Source organism: Myripristis murdjan, chromosome 15 (assembly GCF_902150065.1).
Source record: "Myripristis murdjan chromosome 15, fMyrMur1.1, whole genome shotgun sequence".
NCBI classification, from domain to species: Eukaryota; Metazoa; Chordata; class Actinopteri; order Holocentriformes; family Holocentridae; genus Myripristis; species Myripristis murdjan.
This window is the reverse complement of record NC_043994.1, coordinates 16,030,635-16,045,088: the sequence shown is the minus strand read 5'-3', so window position 1 is coordinate 16,045,088 and position 14,454 is coordinate 16,030,635. Positions and strand designations below refer to the sequence as shown.

The 14,454-nt window shown below is 38.7% G+C and overlaps 1 protein-coding gene across 6 annotated transcripts in view; it reads left to right on the top strand.

The window, feature by feature from the left end:
- The window catches only part of LOC115372415 (protocadherin-15), a 234,862-nt gene that overhangs the window by 95,946 nt on the left and 124,462 nt on the right, over positions 1-14,454 (top strand). The window lies entirely within an intron of this gene.

Here is a 14,454-nt window from a genome sequence, read left to right as displayed (position 1 = left end):
CAGAAATACAGAAGAAGAAGAAGAAGAAGAAGAAGATGTTGCTATTTCTGTGTTTTCTCCCATCGATATACTCCATTATATTTAATTCTTTCATAAGCTGAAGGCAGACTGCATTCTCCTCCTCTCTCCAAAAATGCTGGCTCTTGCTGCTTTTTGCCATGCTGCATGTCGTTCTCCCCGCTTGCAGAAACCATAGCAACAAAGACGCCCCAGGATTCATTGTGAATCGAGCATGCGCAGACGTAACTGAATATTCCAGTACGGGGCATTTTCCAATTAAGGTGTTTACATGGCACAATATTCTGGTTAGAACACGCATATTCCAGGGGTCTTATTTGGAATATTCTCCAACCGGAATATGACCTTAATCGGGTTCGGTGTGTTTACATGACTCGTGCGCAACCGGAATATTGCGGATATTCCGAATAATACAGGAATATGGTGTGCATTTAAACATGCTCAGTGATCCTTAATCAAACCTTAATTTCAGCATCATGCAGTGGTGCTTAAATCATTTCCCATTTACTCCCAGCAAACTTAACTGCAACTATTCACAATGCAACAAGGATTTTTGGATGTTTTTTGGTGTTTTTTGTGTTTTTGGGTCAATATTTAGATCTATTACTACACCTGGTGTTTCAGTTTCATAACATCTTGCACCTAATGCACTCATGAGATCATGCTGGCAATGACAGTGATGAGGCCAGGGTTGTGGGTGACTGTTGGAAGTGATGCTATAAATCTTTGCATATGAATAAGTAGCCCTATTGCATTACATAGAGTCCTGCAGTGAGTCAGGGATCTGCAAAAAAGATCAATAAAACTGTGGGTTTAAATCTAACACTATATTAGTTATTCATAGCCAACATTAGGCAAACCCCGCACAATTACCTCAATCATTTTGTCTGCAAAATGAGCATGGCATAGAATGGCCTGTATCCAATTATTTATCAATGTAGCTAATTATCACAATGACTTAATAAAAGGATAGTCTGCAGTCTTAATTGAATCTCACTCAGTTTACTCAGTTTGGTTAAGCAGCTTGGCTCACCCAACCGAATCTGTTGTGATGGTTCTGTCTTAGAATTGATGTGAGAATTGCGTGGTGGTTGCAGGACGAAAATAAGAGACTGTGCTGAACTGTACACCGATAGGCCAACATGTGCAATGGAAAATGTTTTTGACCGACCAATGGGAAGCTATTATATCTACCTATACTTACCGTTTAATATGCAGCCATTTGCTAAACTGATAATCAAATGGAATTATTTGCTACATTATGCCAAAAAAATATAGAATACCTGAAATTCAGTGAAAGTCAGTTTTTGTAAAATATAGTTTATTACAGTATGTTTTCATCAGGTAGGTGAAGCTGTTAATTCAGCCTCAGTGTGCAGTCAGCCTGAACAAAATAATTAAAAGGCACACAGTACATAAAGGCAATGCTCAAGCATAAATTAATGAAAAGGAAAATATTGTAAAGCTGAACTAAGCGATTTATGGCCACAAGAGGGTGCTGAGAGCTCTAATTTTGTTTGTAAACAAACAGACTGTACTGCCTCTGGGTTCACAGCAGATTGCTTGTTCAAAACTGAAAGTTAAGGCAGAAAAAAAAATACATTTTTGGGAATGGAAATGAGGGATGCATTTCACTGTCACAAGGCTCTTGTTGGAATCCTTGGATTATTTTGTCTCTGTCCTCTGATTGAAAAAATGTGGTGAAGCTGCAGTCTTTCAGCTACAAGGTAGGCTGCTTTGAATGAACTTTTTCACTCGTCGCAGTGCTGATTACAGTGCCAGAGGCACTTTGGATACGTTTATCTGCCGATTGTGCAGTTCCAGAGGTGCTTTGATTGAAGTTGAAGTGGCAAAGGGCTGAAGATGAGGGCAGAGGAAGAGCTTATTCAGGCTGATACAGAAACATAGAAAGCTAAAACAAGGAAATAATAACAGGGTGGCTGTAAATGGTATGGTGGAAAGAAAACCCACCGTTATGACTCTCATATTGCAGGAGCTCACTTTACTGTTTAAATAATAATAATAATAATAATAATAATAAATAAAATAATAATATCAGAGCTTGATTTAGCTTTAAGCTGCATAAGTCATAAAAATTCATCCTTGATGGCACATACAATGTAACAGATGAGGGAAATTTCTAAACTTAGATTCCTGTGTCTGGGAAAGCGGGCACTTAAAAGTACATATTAGCACATAAATCCAATGAAAACATCTTCATCTGTGCCTGCACAAGTAATATTGTGTAAATAGACAATAGTTAATGTCTGCCAAGAGGTCTGTACCATCTTCTTCATGGGTATTTGGATGTATGAAAAAGATAACACAACCAATATGAAAGGGTTGGATATATACTGTACAGTACTCCAACTTGAGTGTGACTTACCATCATACTGTAGTGGAGGATCAGTGATTGGGCGTGAGGTCGCATGAGGCCAGACTCAACAGTAACAGATGAGGAGCCAACAAATTAGGGCTTGTATCTTGAAGCACAATTCACTGCAATCGATATGCCACTGTATAACAATATCACATATCTATCATTAATAATATCGAACATCTCTATGCTTTTGAAGTAGCTGAACAGCAACCTTTTAAGCCTCTCAGTGAGCTATCAGGGGCATATGATGATGCAATTTGATACAGAGGGTGGGAGGTGAAATTTGGATGTCTATATTATATAAAACAAAATCTGCAAGTACAGCTCTGTGGCTCTCTTCAACAGACGTTCCTAGAGATAATTTATTTACAGTGCCAAAAACAGCAGACAGAGAACAGAGACCATGAAACTATTCAATCATCTCATGAAGCATTATCCGAGTGTTGTGAAGCCAAATGAATGCACTGTGGGTCCAAAAGTAAAATATTCCCCTCATTAAAGTGGTAAATACAAATGTGAATCCAAAATTTTCACTTGTTCTTGCATTTTGTTCTCTAAAGTTATTATCGAAGGCACACCATGCCAAATGTGCCTTAGTTGTTTTGGAAAGCAAAAGTAACTGTACGCAGCAGTTTCTGTCTTGAGTAACAAAACAAACTTGACAGCACCAAGCTGTGTATAGTCTTTTACCTCTGACAGTTTATAAAAAATTAATAGGGGAATCAATAAAGAATTGGATCTTTAAGAAGAACCAACAGTATTTGGAATCAGTAAAATCCTAACGAGACTAATCCCTGCTACAGATCAAGACACCAATCACAGTATTACACATTTATGTGAGCAATACAGGATATTATGCCTCAGTTCCTGGATCAATTTGTTGTCTTGAAGCAGCATTTTGACATAGAACCAAAATTAAGCATTCCTCTGAGAGAAATGCATTTTCATCCCAACTATTTGTGTGTGAAATGATTAATTACATATTATGTAACATTTGTATAAAAATTGATTATTTCATCACTGTATGATGTCTGTTATCATATAAAAAATAAAATACAATCTGCAGAGAATCTGCAGAGAATCTGCAGAGGAGTGGACAAATGGGGATTACAGTATGGAACCTGATTTCCCATTATCTTCTCTTCTGTTAGAGGACTCAAATGAATTTTTGAATATTGAATAAAACCTGACAGCCGTAATGAATATATCAGCACTGAGATCTGGAGACACAATTCTCTGTGGGCTTTTTTTTTTTTTTGGCTAGGCTGGCAGGTATCCACTGCTGGCACCTGGCCCAAAAGATTTCTTTTCCAACCTTGTCATCAGTTTAAGCAAATGTTAGTAATTTTAAAACCAGCGAGGGTCCATGATTACTGTAGGTGTGATGGCTCATCATGCAGAGACATGAAGTAAAAAGAGCATGCAGGTGGAGGTTTCTGGTGTTGGTCTGCCCAGATTTAAGACTATAAGTGAGTATGCAATGTTTATTTTAATACAGTGCACGTAGGCAACTATTTAGTTGGGTTTGACAGTGGTAGCCCATCTCATCCATTAGTGCTGATGTTGTGAACCATTTCAAATGAATTGTAGATATACATTAAGCTGTATACAAATAACACCTTAAATCAGTAGTGCTGTGCTTTTCTGTTCTGGTTCAGTTTGGAGGGAGGCAGCTGCCATAGCCTGAATCTCATTACTTACATGAGCTTGTCAGCAAGTGTCCACTTGAAGGTCTCTCCCTGTAGGGAGAAAGAGATATAAATTAATTCACAATTCCTAACAAGTAATTAATTATATTATTGATCAAATCTATCTAATTGTGTTTGTTGGGTTAAAGTTCTATATATTCATTCAGCTTATGCAATAACATCCCATACAGCAACAACTATAGAACATTTAGCAGTCTTGGTGCAAGACCAGACATGTATCTCAAGATGAGGAAGGTTCTTGGCACACTGCAAATGATTCAAGCTACATAGTCAGAATAGCAAGTGTGTGAGCAATTGTTGTGTTTTATTCACAGCAATTGTCAAAAACGGTGGAATTTTTGCTACACAAAGTCTGCAAGCATAAAAGGAAAGCCATAAATGAGGTAGTGCAGTGCACACAGGCATACTGGCCCTGTTGATCATTCAGGTCCAGTCATAACCCATGGCAGACTGTACTGTATTGAAAGTCTGTTGTCTTGCTTTTGCTGTATTTTACCTTGTGTATGTTAAGTTATGTGACATGGTAACAAACTAAAAAGGGATTCATTTGTAGCAGTGGCAAGTGGGTAGCCAATACAGTGGTTACCCAAATGTCTTGCTTTTACAGTAAACTAGTAAAGAACAAGCAAAAAAAATATGCACAAGACAAGCAAGTGCACATCCATGGGCTTTCCCCATGGATGATCCATGTACCCATTGGGCCAATCAGCACTAAGATGCATTAAGTGGTCCTGTCCTCTTGTCCTGTGGTCTTGTCCTCAATACATCTCAGGCATATTTAATCCCTACAAAGCTCTCCAAAACCTTTCATCACACAATATTAACTCCCTGTTATTTCATGTACTGTATTCAGCTGAAATCAGCTGGGACAAATAGCCCTGTCTCTGGAACCAGCCTCTTGACCCTATCAGTGAATCAGGCACTTTGACAGACTTAAAGTCTAGACTCAAAGCCCAGTAATTTAGCGTTACCTTCACCTTACCTCAGCTTACCTAACAATCCACCGTTGCGCTCAAGTCCAATTCCTTCCGTCCTTTCCCTGCCGGGTCCCCTTTGTTATGTTTGCCACTTCATCTATTTCTAGCTCTTTCTCATATCCATGTTACAAGTGTAACAGACAGACACACAAACATGCAAACAGTGTAAACACAAACGTACAGCTGCAAAGGCATGAACATGAGTGAACACAAGTGAACACAATCTCAGTGACTGTTGTGTTTTTGTACTTTTGTCTTTTGAATTGTATTTGTGTCCTTTGTTGCACTGAAAGGCGCTTTATGCTGGGCCTGTTTTATTAAATGTATTTAGACTTAAACATATTTTGATTTGAAGATGCACCAGTCGCCCGGTCAAAGTAATAATGTCAGAGATATTACATTCAAGTTCAAGTTTATTAGGCCAATTCATATAACTTGTAATGATATTTTGTTTCATGTTCTAAATTTCATGCTGGCACAGATCAAGCACAGTGACCTTGTACTTGGTGGTGTGGTGATTTAATTGAGTCAGTAAATCAGATGTGGTCAACTCCAAACACTTTAGGGCTCCTCACTTGAACCGGAGCAAACATGAAACTTCACTATATAGAAGGGATGCCCACACTCCCACATAAATCACATGCTTTTGATGACTGCTGCTGTGCATTTTAAAAGTAATGAAAAGTCATCAAAACCATGTAATTTGTGAGTGCGGACATTCTTTAGTTAGAAGTTAATTTGGTGCAAGCATTTTTTTTTTTCTCACTTGCACCCATTTCGTCCTTTTGTGACTTGTCATGACATTGCTTGTGCCAGAATGGACAGCAAAGCATAGAGGAATGCGCTGCTGTGCATTTTAAAAGTAATGAAAAGTCATCAAAACCATTCATCAAAACCATATTTGCATGCAATTTAATTTGGTGTAAGCATTTTTTTTCTCACCTGTACCCCTTTGTGACATTTTGTGACTTGCCATGACATTGCTTGTGCCAAAACGGGCAGCAAAGCACACCGGAGAGGGGTGTCAGTACAAACTTTTTTTGGTTATAGCTGGTGAAGACACATGCACAAATGGCTCTCGAAAATTGCCTCAATCCCAGTGACTAACTGAATGTAACATTTTCAGTCACTTAAAGGTTAATTTTGGTTATTTTTAACTTGGTCCTCATTTTTTCAGTCATTAAATTTTGACATTTCAGTTATGGCAGTCCATTTGATACTTTTTAAGCATGGCTTGTACACTTCCTTCTTTATTTTGCTGGCTGCTGGTCCTCTGTCATGTTCACATCATGTAGGAAGAAGCAGAAAATGGGATTTTGTTGCTTTTGTTGTTTCAGGATATGGCTAATTGGACATTGGATTTAGGAAGGTCCATTGCAGTCTGAATGTTAGTGTATTGCACGGACTAACTTTCAGTGAAGCAAATTATGTGCAACCAGCAAACTAGTGGAAACACATATAATGCTACAAATTTGTATCTGGGAATGTAGTTATTCTTGTGGGTTATTAATGAATGTATAACAGTGACAGCAGGTTCCAGTGGAAACTAATGTCTAACTGGAAAAGATGCTGCAATATGCATTGCCACTTTGCCTAAATATTTTGAGGGAAACCCTGAGGAATGAGCAGAGCTGATTTGATTCCACATGATTGACACCATCTCTTACCACACTTAGTAATAATTTATTTCCAACCTAATTCAACCCCTTTTTACAACTTATTTTGGCTTTTTATTATAGTGCCTACATCAGGCCAAATTGATCTAATTTTTGTGAACACTAAAGGACAGTGCCAAAATGCATACTCTCCAAGTTTATTCAAAACCAGATCTGTGGTCTAGCATTTACAGCCTGTGTCCATAGGAGCAGAATTCCCCAATAAACACTTGATCTGTATCCAATGCAATCATTTTCAGCAGATAAACAGCAGATGATTAATGTGGATAAAACCTATTACATTGTCTGAGTGGGACTAATCACCTTTTGTGTTCTTATATGAAGGGAAAGACAGATGTCTGTGTCATTTCATTTGATGCTCTGTAAAAGCCTTGATCACCTGGTTCCCAGTAAGCTACTGGGCACTGAAAGCAACTAATGACCACTGAAAGCTGCTGGGTGCACCGCCTGGTTAATAAGCCCACCACTAACATTTGTCAGTCTTTGCCATCACCTCGCCTGCAACAATTCACTGTTGCTTATTTGTTTGGTAATGAAGTCATTTATAAAACGCTGCTGTAATAAACTCTGCCTATATGACCGCTATCTCAGAAGGACTGCTCAGGAAACAAGTCTGTCATTTGGAAACTCAGTGTTGCATTGAATGTTTGCATAGCATACAAATGCCTAGGGAAGAGAGTTGGCAGACATTGTGGTTGAGACTATGGGATAGGGAATATGTTGCAGCCATTTGTGAGATGCTTTGACATCACAAGGCTATTTGTATTGCTCAGATTTTCATACTCTGCTTTTCCAATGAGAAAAAAAAAGTTAACTCATATGTGGGCTTTCTTTGGCCATACACAGAGGCAAATTAGCTGCCTGCCAACATGACGGGTAAAGTTGATAGTTTCACCCAAGCTGAAATTAACCCACTTTTGGCGGGTGGCAGGGTGTTAATTTCATGCCCTGCATTGACAAGATTATGCCCAGGGCTCCGTATAAGCTCAGTATGAGCATACTTATGACTAACACCTCACCCAGCAAAAAAGGAAATAAAGAAAATACTTTACATTCCTCCAGAGGAAGAGATTGCCGCAATACTGTTTCTCAAAACACCTCTTGATATCGCTGTTTACTGAATGAAACAGCTGCTGCTCTTTCCCTTTGCCTCTTTGACTCTAGTTTACTTTGGCAGAAATGCGTAAACAGACAGATGTTTCTTCACGTCAAATTACATCAAAAGTAATTAGAGGTTATTAAGCATTTGGAGTGCCAAGATGGCTGTGGTATAACATCCCTCCTCATTTGGAGGCGGTTGTAACTTAGCACATATTTTTAGCTGGCAATGGGTGCTGCAGGGTGGGTCCCTTGACAGCTGGTGTGTATGTGTGTTTGTATTTATGTGAATGTGCTCGAGTAGATAGAAAAGGAGGCAGTATGTGTGCCTGTGCGTGTGTGTGCATGTGTGTGCCTCTGTGTGTGTGTGTTTGGAGATGGGGCATTGAGAGCAATCACGCATGACAGGTGGATGATGAACTTCAACAGCATTTCGGACTTGCTTTGCATTTTCAGATGCTCGAGATGCCGTGCTTTGAAGCAGGCTCTCATAGTTTATGTGATATTCTGGAAAATATGTTGTGGTTTTGCATGTTTAAGACACTTTTTTGTAGGTCCGCAGAGAGAGCTGTCTGCTATATGCAAGTTATAGGCTCTTCATCTAGGCTATTTACTTTATGTACACAGATTTGGCCCATTAGCATATTTACACTTGTGAGTGAGCAGGAAGAGGAGGGTTCTGAGACAAATGCAGATGCTTATACTTTATTTTATCAGCCACATAAATCACCCACATTTACTCCCCAAACAGCCTTCCCTTAACTGTCCCTTAAAATAAAAAGATTAAAAAATAAATCTCAGGTTTATAGGCAGTACTATCAGAGATATGATTTCTCTGTTTTTTTTTCTTTCTTCTTTCTTTCCTTCTTTCTTTCTTTCTTTCTTTCTTAGTTTACATTTGGCATTCATTGCTTAGTTCTTGAAAGAAAAATAACTATAACTGTATTTTTCAGAGATCAAAAGCAAGTGAACCTTATCTTGGCCAGACTTTAATAGAGAACAAATTAATTGTTATTGACCGAGCCAAGCCTGTGGGAAACCTCTGCATCCGTAGTTTTCCTATGGCTGTTTGTATTGCTCTGATGTTAATGAAGATGTTAGGAGTCATGCATTATCTGCTTTCCCCCCACATGAAAGGTTTTAGTCCTCCATACTAATCATCTCTTTCAGTTTGCTGCTTCATGGCACCTGAAATCATCCTATGCTTTTTCATAACAACATATATTATATCCAAACCATATTTCAGATAGGAATCCATGCTCAGTACCAATAAACCTTACTGCAACCAAGTTACTTTGGTGCTCAGCCTGGAGGCCGATCAGAAATATGCTCGGAGACTTATCCGGTGCCATATTCTTGGGATGCCAACACTATTGATATTTGGGATAAAAGTAAGCCCCCTGTCCTCCCTCTGTGGGGTTACTCTACTGTGAAGACTAGATCAGAGGCGTCTCTGACAGGAGATGGGCGGCTGTGTGGGAAATGACCCTGCTGGAGAGCAAGCCACAGACTACCAGAGATATTTTTATTTTATATATTTATTTATTTAATTATTCATTTTATAGATGAGGAGTGCATATATAGGGTTTGTTTTGAAAAGTACCTCACAATTGAAGTTCATTATTGTTATTATTATTATTATTATTATTATTATTATTAGTGGGAGTAGTAGTAATAGTAGTAATAGTAGTAGCAGTGGTAGTATTAATCTCACAGTACTTGTTCACATGTTTTATGTAACACTTATAAACTCTGGCATCCTTGTGACAGAGGGGGAGAATGCAACAGCCTTGCTGTGTGACTTTAAGACTGAGCGAGTAAGTGAGCATTTCAGTGAGAGTACAGGCTGTCACCGACGCACAGGGCTGGGCAATATATCGATATTATATTGATATAATGATACAAATACGAGATATCTTCTGGAATTTCAAATATCATAATATCATGATATGGTAAGCTTGTTGTCCACTCCTGGTTTTAAAGGCATCATTACCAGGAAAGGCATGCAGTTTTCAGAACTTCATGGACTGTCCTAGCTGTTCTGTAATTTGCCTGCGTCATCATTTATCAAAAATCTCTGTTTGGTGATCATTTATTAAAAATTGGTGTAAATATTTTGTGAAGGCCTATCAATATCAAAGTATTTGGTGAAAGATATAGTGACATTTGGTTTTATCCATATTCCCCAGCCCTGCAGTCACAGCAGAAAAGTCCAATTAACCTGAGGAAGAAAGGAGGCTCCCTTGCCCTCCCATGTAATATTATCAGCCATGTAATTTATGACCTGAGGGTTTCAAAAAGATGTAGCCCACCACTCAAGTCACTGAGGCAGAAATATTTATGAAAAGCTGTGTTTTAGATTAACGAACCAGCAACAGGGAGCAACTTTTGACTTTTAAATTAAATTCTTAGAAGATCCATTTTTCAAAAGGAGTTTAGTCCAAGTGAGACAGAGATAATTATAAGTCCTTGTGATCACCACACATATGCATCAAACCCTGAGTGTTGCAAACAGGGTGCACAGCCATTAATAGCATAAAAAGGGAGGAGGGCAAATTATAATTATAATACAGAGTTTTCCCCATCACTCCTCCATCTGTGCTCGTGCTTGAGAATCCTCAGCGTCTCGGTGACTCTGCAAAATGGATAAACTCATTTTATGCAATCATAAAATACAAGATGTTATGGGTAGTAATTAAAAAGCGCATTAACATACCACTACCCTCTTAGGTTTTACAGCTGGTGGATTGGCGAGGCGTGTCATAAAGCGCCTTTAATGCATATATTCCAACAATTGTATAGAACTGAGCTTACTAACTTAAGGCTAAAATCTCAATCAGAGGAAAACATAGTGTACATAGTCAATCAGAGGCTCATCTAACACACATTGGAGATACTAAAACAGATTTTTTTTAGGTGTTTACTGACATCTAGGACAATAATACTTCACATTTAAGTGTTTGGTTATGTTGTACTTTAGCACAGCTCTGCTTAATTAGATTGATTTTAAAGCCAATCTTCATGACCCCCTCCCTCCTCATCTCCACCACTGCTCTCTCCACTCAGTGCATATCCGGTTTCCAGCTACTTTCCAGGCTGAGTAGAATTGAAGATGGGGCTGCTGTCACGATTTAGTTACAGAAACAGCATACTAAGAGGAGACACGAGTCAGGTGTTGAGTAGCCTACAAATGGAAGGTATTGAAGTGATGTGATTTCCAAAGAACTTGTCAGTCAGCTAAAAAAGATAACACTGATAAATCCTCTTTAGAACTTTGTAAAACTCCTGTATTTTTATACCTGAAAGCAATGACCGTAAGTTGACTGTAAGGTTTTGATGAAGTCAGTGTTGAACTCTGCATGTCTGAATTGACTGTGTCAGTTAGCCTTAGGGAACTGAACCTGCAGTGGTACCTCCTACTGGCCTGAAAATGCCGTTGATGAATTACATGAGCATTGCATACTGAGAATGCACTCAGTAACATAATTTTTAAGTACGAGCAAGCTTTGTACGCTGTATCTCTCTTTCTGTAGAGGCGTCATTTTTCATGGTTTGTTAAGATGGCATTTTCGCTGTAAGCACATTTGGTCGACTATCTGATGAGGTAAGCACTTGAATACGGTAATAATGTCTTTGTTTGCTGTTTCTTCAACTGATGAAGTCACTGGTCAGACATGAATTCATCTGGTAAGATTTGCAAACCTTTACATTCATGTTGGTTGGATAAACAATGCAAAGTAGTAAGTAAAGTAGAAAGATGTTGGGATATTAACGCATCATATAAAAGTGCACAGCAAACTTAAGTATTAACATTCTAATATTTAAGCTTATGCACTTTTACAGAGGCCATGCAGGCTGTGTTGCCTACCTGCCTTATCCCTGTGTAAATAAATCCAAACACAGTGTGTGGTCAGTGGCGTGGTGTGACTTTTCCACTAGGTGGGGCTATGGACCAAGGTTTCTCTGAGCCTCCGCGTATTCTGGCACCTCTCATGCACCGTAAAGGTAGCAGAAAGCCAGCTGCTTGTGGCTAACGGCTAGGCTAGTGGTTTCTATAACATACAGGAAAAAAAAAAAGAAAAAGATATATTTGGCCTGCTGCTTTCACTTTACGATTATTATCACAGTATCACAAACAAAGATCCGTGTAGCCCTTGCCTGCTTTCAGGGGATAAATGCTGTATTGTATTGGACGTACCTTTAAACACTGTGGCTGTTTCCAAATGATGTTTCAACACACTGTCCAATTCAGCTACAAAATCCACTAGTCTGTTAAAAATCCCAGGGTTCTCCGTGTAATAGGTCTCATCGTGGCCAAGTAATGCAAGTTCATATGCACCACAAAATTTGAGTCAATAATCCTTGAAAGAACGGCTCGGTTCCTTCCAACCTCTTCATTGTGCTTAGCTATGCCAACCCGATAGCTGTCGCTAATCTGGCTAGCAATGTTTGCTTTTCCAAATATAGCCAGTTTCATTGCGTTATCAATATGATACTTGCTTTCTTCATGGTTTTTTTTTTTTTTTTTTTTCATTTTTCTGAAAGATGCTTCAAATCTGTCACTCCCGTTTCTGTCCACGTTTTGTCAGATGTGGACATCCGAAACAGGAGGCATGGGAAACAAAAAAGAGCACGCCTTTTGGTACAACCAGAAAGCCACGGTTTGCGTTGATACCACTCGCTAGCAAAACTCCGAATGTAGAATTTCCCTCGATCACGTCCAGAAGGCTGCTGGATATTCAGGTCCTTCGGCTGGTCTGGTCCAAGATTTTTCACTGTGAGCTTTTGCGATAATGTCCTCCGGCTAAATGGATTTTTGAGTAGTGAATCAATACTGTTTTCAGCAGAGTGTACATCTATTTTAACGTTAGCCATTGTTGCTATCCGTCTGACCAGCTAGAAGGCAGACGGCGCACTTGAGCAGGGTTGCCAGGTTGATTAAAAAACTTGAATTATTACCGGAAAAGAATATGACCAAACATTGAAATAATAATAGCCTTATTAAAACGTCTGTAACCTGAACTAGGCCAACATTTTTTCAACCCACCCAAGCTCATGTTTAGCGACACAATCCACTGTAACGCCACCGAATTAAGCAGAAAATCACCCAATGTGGCAACATTTCCTGGGCGTAAAATTCACCGCCCGAAAGATCCAGTTATTTTCGGCGTATGATGTCAGCCAATCAGGGGCTACCAGAAAAGCCAATGTATTCCATACACACACCGTCGGTCGGAGAGAAGTACGCCCTTCGGCACACAGAAAGATTGTCGGCAGCGCTTTTGTATTAGTTATTAGATGTTTCTGTGATTACATATGATTTATCTGAGAGTAACAACAGAAATGTACACACACATACAACACAACAACAACAAAAACGATTTCTAATTAAATTATGCATGTTACGGTTGGAATTGCAAGAGGGGCGGTGCCCCAGTGCCCTTAATGGACCACACGCCCCTGTGTGTTGTGGATGACTGAGGTGCTTACTTGCATATTGCCAATAGTATGGTAGTGCATGATTTTTTTTTTTTTTTTTTTATTACAGCAGCATAGGCCCTGACCTTTATCCAGTATATGAAACTGGTTCAGTGATCATATGCAGTGAAATTCAAAACACACACATTAGATTTGCACACATTCCATGGTACAGATAAATTGCCAGATGGGCCACATGCCCTCTGTGCTAACAAATCTCTTCTGCAGATTGGCTCATATTTTTCATAGCATACATTTGACTGTTTTCCTGGCATTTGGCAATTGAGAAGTTTTTATTATTTTGATCAGGCATTTGAATTAATGATCCCCCAATCAGTGATGACTTGTTTAGGATGCATAAAAGATTAATGTTGTTGTCTGTATCTGCAACAGTTAGAAAACTCAGCTTTTACTGGCCAAGATGTTAGAGTGAGGTAATTCTTATCTCCAGTAAAATAATAGAATAACAAAGATTATGGTTGATTGTTAGTCTGACTGCATACTGCATACTTCTATTATTTTCATCATGCAGTGGATTATCTTCCATTAAAATGAGTGTCTAAATCAAAGTGCCTCAACCTTCCTGGGTTTTTTTTTATTTTCTTTCTTGAAACTTTTTCTAGAATCAAATTTTTCTGCAAAATTGAAGAGTTGTTTTTTAGAAAACCTTTTTTTTGTGCATTCCTGCTCCTAATTTGGCCACTATGCCGCACAGCTTAGATTTAGAGGATGGCTCCACATGGGTATTGTGTCAAAGTTTAATCTTTCACGGATGAACAGCTTTGATGTTTAAACTAGACGATACGATTGCCCTTGAGAATGATAATTATCAATGCGAGAGGTTTACCTACATATGGTATACATCTTTCACAGACCTGGGGCTGTGTTTGGAAAGCTTTCCAAGGATTATGGTTGATGCGAACTGACTAACTAATTTAGGAGGAAATTCAAAAAATCATTAGAGCTTCACTCCTTAAAATTTTAAGAAAACTAGACTAGCTCTTAAAGTGTTAAAGCAGAAATAGTCTTCAACAAATGTTAGTTTAAGATATTAGATACAGTTGAGCTAAAGAAAACAAAAGAAAACAAAAAAACAAACAAACAAAAAAAAACTTTTT